This window comes from Phyllobates terribilis, unplaced genomic scaffold (assembly GCF_046119375.1).
Source record: "Phyllobates terribilis strain yellow unplaced genomic scaffold, ASM4611937v1 Scaffold_4__5_contigs__length_816908805, whole genome shotgun sequence".
Taxonomy (NCBI): Eukaryota; Metazoa; Chordata; class Amphibia; order Anura; family Dendrobatidae; genus Phyllobates; species Phyllobates terribilis.
In genome coordinates this window covers 38,170,639-38,184,419 of record NW_027362764.1, presented here as the reverse complement: position 1 = coordinate 38,184,419, position 13,781 = coordinate 38,170,639, and positions in this window count along the sequence as shown.

Genomic DNA, 13,781 nt, shown 5'->3' with positions numbered 1-13,781 from the left:
GGGGGCTCCAGACTACACATCCAAACTGCTGTTATAGGGGGGCTACAGACTACACATCCATACTGCTGTTATAGGGGGGCTCCAGACTACACATCCAGACTGCTATTATAGGGGGCTCCAGACTACACATCCAGACTGCTGTTATAGGGGGGCTGCAGACTATACATCCAGACTGCTGTTATAGGGGGGCTCCAGACTATACATACAGGCTGCTGTTTTATGGGGGCTCCAGACTATACATCCAGATTGCTGTTATAGGGGGGCTCCCGACTTCACATCCAGACTGCTGTTATAGGGGGGCTGCAGACTATACATTCAGACTGCTGTTATAGGGGGGCTGTAGACTATACATCCAGACTGCTGTTATAGGGGGCTCCAGACTATACATCCAGACTGCTACTATAGGGGGCTCCAGACTACACATCCAAACTGCTGTTATAGGGGGGCTACAGACTACACATCCATACTGCTGTTATAGGGGGGCTCCAGACTACACATCCAGACGGCTGTTATAGGGGGCTCCAGACTACACATCCAGACTGCTGTTATAGGGGGGCTCCAGAGTACACATCCAGACTGCTGTTATAGGGGGGCTCCAGACTACACATCCAGACTGCTGTTATAGGGGGGCTCCAGACTACACATCCAGACTGCTGTTTTAGGGGGGCTCCAGACTGCTGTTATAGGGGAGCTCCAGAGTACACATCCAAACTGCTGTTATAGGGGGGCTCCAGACTACACATCCAGACTGCTGTTATAGGGGGGCTCCAGACTACATATCCAGACTGCTGTAATAGGGGGGCTCCAGACTACGCATCCAGACTGCTGTTATAGGGAGGCTCCAGATTACACATCCAGACTGCTGTTATAGGGGGCTCAAGACTACACATCCAGACTGCTGTTATGGGAGGCTCCCGACTATACATCCAGACTGCTGTTATAGGGGGGCTCCAGACTATACATACAGGCTGCTGTTATAGGGGGGCTCCAGACTACACATCCAGACTGCTGTTATAGGGGCCTCCAGACTATACATACAGACTGCTGTTATAGGGGGGCTCCAGACTATACTTACAGACTGCTGTTATAGAGGGGCTCCAGACTACAAATCCAGACTGCTGTTATAGGGGGCTCCCGACTACACATCCAGACTGATGTTATAGGGGGCTCAAGACTATACATCCAGACTGCTGTTATAGGGGGCCCCAGACAACACATACAGACTGCTGTTATAGGGGCCCCAGACAACACATCCAGACTGCTGTTATAGGGGGCTCCAGACGACACATCCAGACTGCTGTTATAGGGGGCCCCAGACAACACATCCAGACTGCTGTTATAGGTTCCCCAGACAACACATCCAGACTGCTGTTATAGGGGGCTCCAGACGACACATCCAGACTGCTGTTATAGGAGGCTCCAAACTGCACATCCAGACTGCTGTTATAGGGGGCTCCAGACTACACATCCAGACTGCTCTTATAGGGGGCCCCAGACAACACATACAGACTGCCGTTATAGGGGGCCCCAGACAACACATCCAGACTGCTGTTATAGGGGCCCCAGACAACACATCCAGACTGCTGTTATAGGGGGGCTCCAGACGACACATCCAGACTGCTGTTATAGGGGGCTCCAAACTGCACATCCAGACTGCCGTTATAGGGGGCCCCAGACAACACATCCAGACTGCTGTTATAGGGGCCCCAGACAACACATCCAGACTGCTGTTATAGGGGGGCTCCAGACGACACATCCAGACTGCTGTTATAGGGGGCTCCAGACTACACATCCAGACTGCTCTTATAGGGGGCTCCAGACTATACATCCAGACTGCTACTATAGGGGGCTCCAGACTACACATCCAAACTGCTGTTATAGGGGGGCTACAGACTACACATCCATACTGCTGTTATAGGGGGGCTCCAGACTACACATCCAGACTGCTGTTATAGGGGGCTCCAGACTACACGTCAAAACTTCTGTTATAGTGGGCTCCAGACTACACATCCAGACTGCTGTTATAGGGGGGCTCCAGAGTACACTTCCAGACTGCTGTTATAGGGGGGCTCCAGACTACACATCCAGACTGCTGTTAAAGGGGGGCTCCAGACTACACATCCAGACTGCTGTTTTGGGGGGGCTCCAGACTGCTGTTATAGGGGGCTCCAGACTACACATCCAGACTGCTGTTATAGGGGAGCTCCAGACTACACATCCAGACTGCTGTTAAAGGGGAGCTCCAGACTACACATCCAAACTGCTGTTATAGGGGGGCTCCAGACTACACATCCAGACTGCTGTTATAGGGGGGCTCCAGACTACATATCCAGACTGCTGTAATAGGGGGGCTCCAGACTACACATCCAGACTGCTGTTATAGGGGGCTCCAGACTACACATCCAGACTGCTGTAATAGGGGGGTTCCAGACTACACATCCAGACTGCTGTTATAGGGAGGCTCCAGACTACACATCCAGACTGCTGTTATAGGGGGCTCCAGACTACACATCCAGACTGCTGTTATAGGGGGCTCCAGACTACACATCCAGACTGCTGATATAGGGGGCTCCAGACTACACATCCAGACTGCTGTTATAGGGGGGCTCCAGACTACACATCCAGACTGCTGTTATAGGGAGGCTCCAGACTACACATCCAGACTGCTGTTATAGGGGGCTCCAGACTACACATCCAGACTGCTGTTATAGGGGGCTCCAGACTACGCATCCAGACGGCTGTTATAGAGGGCTCCAGACTACACATCCAGACTGCTGTTATAGGGGGGCTGCAGACTATACATCCAGACTGCTGTTATAGGGGGGCTCCAGACTACACATCCAGACTGCTGTTATAGGGGGGCTGCAGACTATACATCCAGACTGCTGTTATAGGGGGGCTCCAGACTATACATACAGGCTGCTGTTATATGGGGGCTCCAGACTATACATCCAGATTGCTGTTATAGGGGGGCTCCCGACTACACATCCAGACTGCTGTTATAGGGGGGCTGCAGACTATACATCCAGACTGCTGTTATAGGGGGGCTGCAGACTATACATCCAGACTGCTGTTATAGGGGTCTCCAGACTATACATCCAGACTGCTACTATAGGGGGCTCCAGACTACACATCCAAACTGCTGTTATAGGGGGGCTACAGACTACACATCCATACTGCTGTTATAGGGGGGCTCCAGACTACACATTCAGACTGCTGTTATAGGGGGCTCCAGACTACACATCAAAACTTCTGTTATAGTGGGCTCCAGACTACACATCCAGACTGCTGTTATAGGGGGGCTCCAGACTACACATCCAGACTGCTGTTATAGGGGGGCTCCAGACTACACATCCAGACTGCTGTTTTAGGGGGGCTCCAGACTGCTGTTATAGGGGGCTCCAGACTACACATCCAGACTGCTGTTATAGGGGGCTCCAGACTATACATCCAGACTGCTGTTATAGGGGGGCTCCAGACTATACTTACAGACTGCTGTTATAGAGGGGCTCCAGACTACACATCCAGACTGATGTTATAGGGGGGCTCCCGACTACAAATCCAGACTGCTGTTATAGGGGGCTCCCGACTACACATCCAGACTGCTGTTATAGGGGGCTCCCGACTACACATCCAGACTGATGTTATAGGGGGGCTCCCGACTACAAATCCAGACTGCTGTTATAGGGGGCTCCCGACTACACATCCAGACTGCTGTTATAGGGGGCTCCAGACTACACATCCAGACTGCTCTTATAGGGGGCTCCAGACTACACATCCAGACTGCTCTTATAGGGGGCTCCAGACTATACATCCAGACTGCTACTATAGGGGGCTCCAGACTACACATCCAAACTGCTGTTATAGGGGGGCTACAGACTACACATCCATACTCCTGTTATAGGGGGGCTCCAGACTACACATCCAGACTGCTGTTATAGGGGAGCTCCAGAGTACACATCCAGACTGCTGTTATAGGGGGGCTCCAGAGTACACATCCAGACTGCTGTTATAGTGGGGCTCCAGACTACACATCCAGACTGCTGTTATAGGGGGGCTCCAGACTGCTGTTATAGGGGGCCCCAGACTACACATCCAGACTGCTGTTATAGGGGAGCTCCAGACTACAGATCCAGACTGCTGTTTTAGGGGGGCTCCAGACTGCTGTTATAGGGGGCTCCAGACTACACATCCAGACTGCTGTTATAGGGGAGCTCCAGACTACACATCCAGACTGCTGTTATAGGGGAGCTCCAGACTACACATCCAGACTGCTGTTATAGGGGGGCTCCAGACTACATATCCAGACTGCTGTAATAGGGGGGCTCCAGACTACACATCCAGACTGCTGTTATAGGGGGGCTCCAGACTACACATCCAGACTGCTGTTATAGGGGGCTCCAGACTACACATCCAGACTGCTGTTATAGGGGGCTCCAGACTACATATCCAGACTGCTGTAATAGGGGGGCTCCAGACTACGCATCCAGACTGCTGTTATAGGGGGGCTGCAGACTATACATCTAGACTGCTGTTATAGGGGGGCTCCAGACTATACATACAGGCTGCTGTTATATGGGGGCTCCAGACTATACATCCAGATTGCTGTTATAGGGGGGCTCCCGACTACACATCCAGACTGCTGTTATAGGGGGGCTGCAGACTATACATCCAGACTGCTGTTATAGGGGGGCTGCAGACTATACATCCAGACTGCTGTTATAGGGGGCTCCAGACTATACATCCAGACTGCTACTATAGGGGGCTCCAGACTACACATCCAAACTGCTGTTATAGGGGGGCTACAGACTACACATCCATACTGCTGTTATAGGGGGGCTCCAGACTACACATCCAGACTGCTGTTATAGGGGGCTCCAGACTACACATCAAAACTTCTGTTATAGTGGGCTCCAGACTACACATCCAGACTGCTGTTATAGGGGGGCTCCAGACTACACATCCAGACTGCTGTTATAGGGGAGCTCCAGACTACACATCCAAACTGCTGTTATAGGGGGGCTCCAGACTACACTTCCAGACTGCTGTTATAGGGGGGCTCCAGACTACATATCCAGACTGCTGTAATAGGGGGACTCCAGACTACACATCCAGACTGCTGTTATAGGGGGCTCCAGACTACACATCCAGACTGCTATTATAGGGATCTCCAGACTACACATCCAGACTGCTGTTATAGGGGGGCTGCAGACTATACATCCAGACTGCTGTTATAGGGGGGCTCCAGACTATACATACAGGCTGCTGTTATATGAGGGCTCCAGACTATACATCCAGATTGCTGTTATAGGGGGGCTCCCGACTACACATCCAGACTGCTGTTATAGGGGGGCTGCAGACTATACATCCAGACTGCTGTTATAGGGGGGCTGCAGACTATACATCCAGACTGCTGTTATAGGGGGGCTCCAGACTACACATCCAGACTGCTGTTATAGGGGGCTCCAGACTACACATCCAGACTGCTATTATAGGGGGGCTGCAGACTATACATCCAGACTGCTGTTATAGGGGGGCTCCAGACTATACATACAGGCTGCTGTTATATGGGGGCTCCAGACTATACATCCAGACTGCTGTTATAGGGGGGCTGCAGACTATACATCCAGACTGCTGTTATAGGGGGGCTGCAGACTATACATCCAGACTGCTGTTATATGGGGGCTGCAGACTATACATCCAGACTGCTGTTATAGGGGGACTCCAGACTATACATCCAGACTGCTGTTATAGGGGGGCTCCAGACTATACATACAGGCTGCTGTTATATGGGGGCTCCAGACTATACATCCAGACTGCTGTTATAGGGGGCTCCAGACTACACACCCAGACTGCTGTTATAAAGGGCTCCAAACTATACATCCAGACTGCTGTTATAGAGGGGCTCCAGACTATACATACAGGCTGCTGTTATAGGGGGGCTCCAGACTACACATCCAGACTGCTGTTATAGGGGGCTCCAGACTATACATACAGACTGCTGTTATAGGGGGGCTCCAGACTATACTTACAGACTGCTGTTATAGAGGGGCTCCAGACTACAAATCCAGACTGCTGTTATAGGGGGGCTCCAGACTATACTTACAGACTGCTGTTATAGGGGGGCTCCAGACTACACATCCAGACTGCTGTTATAGGGGGGCTCCAGACTACATATCCAGACTGCTGTAATAGGGGGGCTCCAGACTACACATCCAGACTGCTGTTATAGGGGGCTCCAGACTACACATCCAGACTGCTGTAATAGGGGGGCTCCAGACTACACATCCAGACTGCTGTTATAGGGAGGCTCCAGACTACACATCCAGACTGCTGTTATAGGGGGCTCCAGACTACACATCCAGACTGCTGTTATAGGGGGCTCCAGACTACACATCCAGACTGCTGTTATAGGGGGCTCCAGACTACACATCCAGACTGCTGTTATAGGGGGGCTCCAGACTACACATCCAGACTGCTGTTATAGGGAGGCTCCAGACTACACATCCAGACTGCTGTTATAGGGGGCTCCAGACTACACATCCAGACTGCTGTTATAGGGGGCTCCAGACTACGCATCCAGACGGCTGTTATAGAGGGCTCCAGACTACACATCCAGACTGCTGTTATAGGGGGGCTGCAGACTATACATCCAGACTGCTGTTATAGGGGGGCTCCAGACTACACATCCAGACTGCTGTTATAGGGGGGCTGCAGACTATACATCCAGACTGCTGTTATAGGGGGGCTCCAGACTATACATACAGGCTGCTGTTATATGGGGGCTCCAGACTATACATCCAGATTGCTGTTATAGGGGGGCTCCCGACTACACATCCAGACTGCTGTTATAGGGGGGCTGCAGACTATACATCCAGACTGCTGTTATAGGGGGGCTGCAGACTATACATCCAGACTGCTGTTATATGGGGGCTGCAGACTATACATCCAGACTGCTGTTATAGGGGGGCTCCAGACTACATATCCAGACTGCTGTTATAGGGAGGCTCCAGACTACACATCCAGACTGCTATTATAGGGATCTCCAGACTACACATCCAGACTGCTGTTATAGGGGGGCTGCAGACTATACATCCAGACTGCTGTTATAGGGGGGCTCCAGACTATACATACAGGCTGCTGCTATATGAGGGCTCCAGACTATACATCCAGATTGCTGTTATAGGGGGGCTCCCGACTACACATCCAGACTGCTGTTATAGGGGGGCTGCAGACTATACATCCAGACTGCTGTTATAGGGGGGCTGCAGACTATACATCCAGACTGCTGTTATAGGGGGGCTCCAGACTACACATCCAGACTGCTGTTATAGGGGGCTCCAGACTACACATCCAGACTGCTATTATAGGGGGGCTGCAGACTATACATCCAGACTGCTGTTATAGGGGGGCTCCAGACTATACATACAGGCTGCTGTTATATGGGGGCTCCAGACTATACATCCAGACTGCTGTTATAGGGGGGCTGCAGACTATACATCCAGACTGCTGTTATAGGGGGGCTGCAGACTATACATCCAGACTGCTGTTATATGGGGGCTGCAGACTATACATCCAGACTGCTGTTATAGGGGGACTCCAGACTATACATCCAGACTGCTGTTATAGGGGGGCTCCAGACTATACATACAGGCTGCTGTTATATGGGGGCTCCAGACTATACATCCAGACTGCTGTTATAGGGGGCTCCAGACTACACACCCAGACTGCTGTTATAAAGGGCTCCAAACTATACATCCAGACTGCTGTTATAGGGGGGCTCCAGACTATACATACAGGCTGCTGTTATAGGGGGGCTCCAGACTACACATCCAGACTGCTGTTATAGGGGGCTCCAGACTATACATACAGACTGCTGTTATAGGGGGGCTCCAGACTATACTTACAGACTGCTGTTATAGAGGGGCTCCAGACTACAAATCCAGACTGCTGTTATAGGGGGGCTCCAGACTATACTTACAGACTGCTGTTATAGGGGGGCTCCAGACTACACATCCAGACTGCTGTTATAGGGGGGCTCCAGACTACATATCCAGACTGCTGTAATAGGGGGGCTCCAGACTACACATCCAGACTGCTGTTATAGGGGGCTCCAGACTACACATCCAGACTGCTGTAATAGGGGGGCTCCAGACTACACATCCAGACTGCTGTTATAGGGAGGCTCCAGACTACACATCCAGACTGCTGTTATAGGGGGCTCCAGACTACACATCCAGACTGCTGTTATAGGGGGCTCCAGACTACACATCCAGACTGCTGTTATAGGGGGCTCCAGACTACACATCCAGACTGCTGTTATAGGGGGCTCCAGACTACGCATCCAGACGGCTGTTATAGAGGGCTCCAGACTACACATCCAGACTGCTGTTATAGGGGGGCTGCAGACTATACATCCAGACTGCTGTTATAGGGGGGCTCCAGACTACACATCCAGACTGCTGTTATAGGGGGGCTGCAGACTATACATCCAGACTGCTGTTATAGGGGGGCTCCAGACTATACATACAGGCTGCTGTTATATGGGGGCTCCAGACTATACATCCAGATTGCTGTTATAGGGGGGCTCCCGACTACACATCCAGACTGCTGTTATAGGGGGGCTGCAGACTATACATCCAGACTGCTGTTATAGGGGGGCTGCAGACTATACATCCAGACTGCTGTTATAGGGGTCTCCAGACTATACATCCAGACTGCTACTATAGGGGGCTCCAGACTACACATCCAAACTGCTGTTATAGGGGGGCTACAGACTACACATCCAGACTGCTGTTATAGGGGGGCTCCAGACTACACATTCAGACTGCTGTTATAGGGGGCTCCAGACTACACATCAAAACTTCTGTTATAGTGGGCTCCAGACTACACATCCAGACTGCTGTTATAGGGGGGCTCCAGACTACACATCCAGACTGCTGTTATAGGGGGGCTCCAGACTACACATCCAGACTGCTGTTTTAGGGGGGCTCCAGACTGCTGTTATAGGGGGCTCCAGACTACACATCCAGACTGCTGTTATAGGGGGCTCCAGACTATACATCCAGACTGCTGTTATAGGGGGGCTCCAGACTATACTTACAGACTGCTGTTATAGAGGGGCTCCAGACTACACATCCAGACTGATGTTATAGGGGGGCTCCCGACTACAAATCCAGACTGCTGTTATAGGGGGCTCCCGACTACACATCCAGACTGCTGTTATAGGGGGCTCCCGACTACACATCCAGACTGATGTTATAGGGGGGCTCCCGACTACAAATCCAGACTGCTGTTATAGGGGGCTCCCGACTACACATCCAGACTGCTGTTATAGGGGGCTCCAGACTACACATCCAGACTGCTCTTATAGGGGGCTCCAGACTACACATCCAGACTGCTCTTATAGGGGGCTCCAGACTATACATCCAGACTGCTACTATAGGGGGCTCCAGACTACACATCCAAACTGCTGTTATAGGGGGGCTACAGACTACACATACATACTCCTGTTATAGGGGGGCTCCAGACTACACATCCAGACTGCTGTTATAGGGGAGCTCCAGAGTACACATCCAGACTGCTGTTATAGGGGGGCTCCAGAGTACACATCCAGACTGCTGTTATAGGGGGGCTCCAGACTACACATCCAGACTGCTGTTATAGGGGGGCTCCAGACTGCTGTTATAGGGGGCTCCAGACTACACATCCAGACTGCTGTTATAGGGGAGCTCCAGACTACACATCCAGACTGCTGTTATAGGGGAGCTCCAGACTACACATCCAGACTGCTGTTATAGGGGGGCTCCAGACTACATATCCAGACTGCTGTAATAGGGGGGCTCCAGACTACACATCCAGACTGCTGTTATAGGGGGGTTCCAGACTACACATCCAGACTGCTGTTATAGGGGGCTCCAGACTACACATCCAGACTGCTGTTATAGGGGGCTCCAGACTACATATCCAGACTGCTGTAATAGGGGGGCTCCAGACTACGCATCCAGACTGCTGTTATAGGGGGGGTCTAGACTACACATCCAGACTGCTGTTATATTGGGGCTGCAGACTATACATCCAGACTGCTGTTATAGGGGGGCTCCAGACTATACATACAGGCTGCTGTTATATGGGGGCTCCAGACTATACATCCAGATTGCTGTTATAGGGGGGCTCCCGACTACACATCCAGACTGCTGTTATAGGGGGGCTGCAGACTATACATCCAGACTGCTGTTATAGGGGGGCTGCAGACTATACATCCAGACTGCTGTTATAGGGGGCTCCAGACTATACATCCAGACTGCTACTATAGGGGGCTCCAGACTACACATCCAAACTGCTGTTATAGGGGGGCTACAGACTACACATCCAGACTGCTGTTATAGGGGGGCTCCAGACTACACATCCAGACTGCTGTTATAGGGGGCTCCAGACTACACATCAAAACTTCTGTTATAGTGGGCTCCAGACTACACATCCAGACTGCTGTTATAGGGGGGCTCCAGACTACTCATCCAGACTGCTGTTATAGGGGAGCTCCAGACTACACATCCAAACTGCTGTTATAGGGGGGCTCCAGACTACACTTCCAGACTGCTGTTATAGGGGGGCTCCAGACTACACTTCCAGACTGCTGTTATAGGGGGGCTCCAGACTACACATCCAGACTGCTGTTATAGGGGGGCTCCAGACTACACATCCAGACTGCTGTTATAGGGGAGCTCCAGACTACACATCCAAACTGCTGTTATAGGGGGGCTCCAGACTACACTTCCAGACTGCTATTATAGGGATCTCCAGACTACACATCCAGACTGCTGTTATAGGGGGGCTCCAGACTACACATCCAGACTGCTGTTATAGGGGGGCTCCAGACTACACATCCAGACTGCTGTTATATGGGGACTCCAGACTACACATCCAGACTGCTGTTATAGGGGGCTCCAGACTACACATCCAGACTGCTATTATAGGGATCTCCAGACTACACATCCAGACTGCTGTTATAGGGGGGCTGCAGACTATACATCCAGACTGCTGTTATAGGGGGGCTCCAGACTATACATACAGGCTGCTGTTATATGAGGGCTCCAGACTATACATCCAGATTGCTGTTATAGGGGGGCTCCCGACTACACATCCAGACTGCTGTTATAGGGGGGCTGCAGACTATACATCCAGACTGCTGTTATAGGGGGGCTGCAGACTATACATCCAGACTGCTGTTATATGGGGGCTGCAGACTATACATCCAGACTGCTGTTATAGGGGGGCTCCAGACTACATATCCAGACTGCTGTTATAGGGAGGCTCCAGACTACACATCCAGACTGCTGTTATAGGGATCTCCAGACTACACATCCAGACTGCTGTTATAGGGGGGCTCCAGACTATACATACAGGCTGCTGTTATATGAGGGCTCCAGACTATACATCCAGATTGCTGTTATAGGGGGGCTCCCGACTACACATCCAGACTGCTGTTATAGGGGGGCTGCAGACTATACATCCAGACTGCTGTTATAGGGGGGCTCCAGACTATACATACAGGCTGCTGCTATATGAGGGCTCCAGACTATACATCCAGATTGCTGTTATAGGGGGGCTCCCGACTACACATCCAGACTGCTGTTATAGGGGGGCTGCAGACTATACATCCAGACTGCTGTTATAGGGGGGCTGCAGACTATACATCCAGACTGCTGTTATAGGGGGGCTCCAGACTACACATCCAGACTGCTGTTATAGGGGGCTCCAGACTACACATCCAGACTGCTATTATAGGGGGGCTGCAGACTATACATCCAGACTGCTGTTATAGGGGGGCTCCAGACTATACATACAGGCTGCTGTTATATGGGGGCTCCAGACTATACATCCAGACTGCTGTTATAGGGGGGCTGCAGACTATACATCCAGACTGCTGTTATAGGGGGGCTGCAGACTATACATCCAGACTGCTGTTATATGGGGGCTGCAGACTATACATCCAGACTGCTGTTATAGGGGGACTCCAGACTATACATCCAGACTGCTGTTATAGGGGGGCTCCAGACTATACATACAGGCTGCTGTTATATGGGGGCTCCAGACTATACATCCAGACTGCTGTTATAAAGGGCTCCAAACTATACATCCAGACTGCTGTTATAGGGGGGTTCCAGACTATACATACAGGCTGCTGTTATAGGGGGGCTCCAGACTACACATCCAGACTGCTGTTATAGGGGGCTCCAGACTATACATACAGACTGCTGTTATAGGGGGGCTCCAGACTATACTTACAGACTGCTGTTATAGAGGGGCTCCAGACTACAAATCCACACTGCTGTTATAGGGGGCTCCCGACTACACATCCAGACTGATGTTATAGGGGGCTCAAGACTATACATCCAGACTGCTGTTATAGGGGGCCCCAGACAACACATCCAGACTGCCGTTATAGGGGGCTCCAGACTATACATCCAGACTGCTGTTAAAGGGGGGCTCCAGACTGCAAATCCAGACTGCTGTTATAGGGGGACTCCAGACTACACATCCAGACTGCTGTTATAGGGGGTTCCAAACTGCACATCCAGACTGCTGTTATAGGGGGCTCCAGACTACACATCCAGACTGCTCTTATAGGGGGCTCCAGACTACACATCCAAACTGCTGTTATAGGGGGGCTACAGACTACACATCCATACTGCTGTTATAGGGGGGCTCCAGACTACACATCAAAACTTCTGTTATAGTGGGCTCCAGACTACACATCCAGACTGCTGTTATAGGGGGGCTACAGAGTACACATCCAGACTGCTGTTATAGGGGGGCTCCAGACTACACATCCAGACTGCTGTTAAAGGGGGGCTCCAGACTACACATTCAGACTGCTGTTTTAGGGGGGCTCCAGACTGCTGTTATAGGGGGCTCCAGACTACACATCCAGACTGCTGTTATAGGGCGGCTCCAGACTACACATCCAGACTGCTGTTATAGGGGGGCTCCAGACTACACATCCAGACTGCTGTTATAGGGGAGCTCCAGACTACACATCCAAACTGCTGTTATAGGGGGGCTCCAGACTACACATCCAGACTGCTGTTATAGGGGGGCTCCAGACTACATATCCAGACTGCTGTAATAGGGGGGCTCCAGACTACGCATCCAGACTGCTGTTATAGGGGGCTCCAGACTACACATCCAGACTGCTGTTATAGGGGGCTCCAGACTACGCATCCAGACGGCTGTTATAGAGGGCTCCAGACTACACATCCAGACTGCTGTTATAGGGGGGCTGCAGACTATACATCCAGACTGCTGTTATAGGGGGGCTCCAGACTATACATACAGGCTGCTGTTATATGGGGGCTCCAGACTATACATCCAGATTGCTGTTATAGGGGGGCTCCCGACTACACATCCAGACTGCTGTTATAGGGGGGCTGCAGACTATAAATCCAGACTGCTGTTATAGGGGGGCTGCAGACTATACATCCAGACTGCTGTTATAGGGGGCTCCAGACTATACATCCAGACTGCTGTTATAGGGGGGCTACAGACTACACATCCATACTGCTGTTATAGGGGGGCTCCAGACTACACATCCAGACTGCTGTTTTAGGGGGGCTCCAGACTGCTGTTATAGGGGGCTCCAGACTACACATCAAAACTTCTATTATAGTGGGCTCCAGACTACACATCCAGACTGCTGTTATAGGGGGGCTCCAGACTACACATCCAGACTGCTGTTATAGGGGGGCTCCAGACTACACATCCAGACTGCTGTTTTAGGG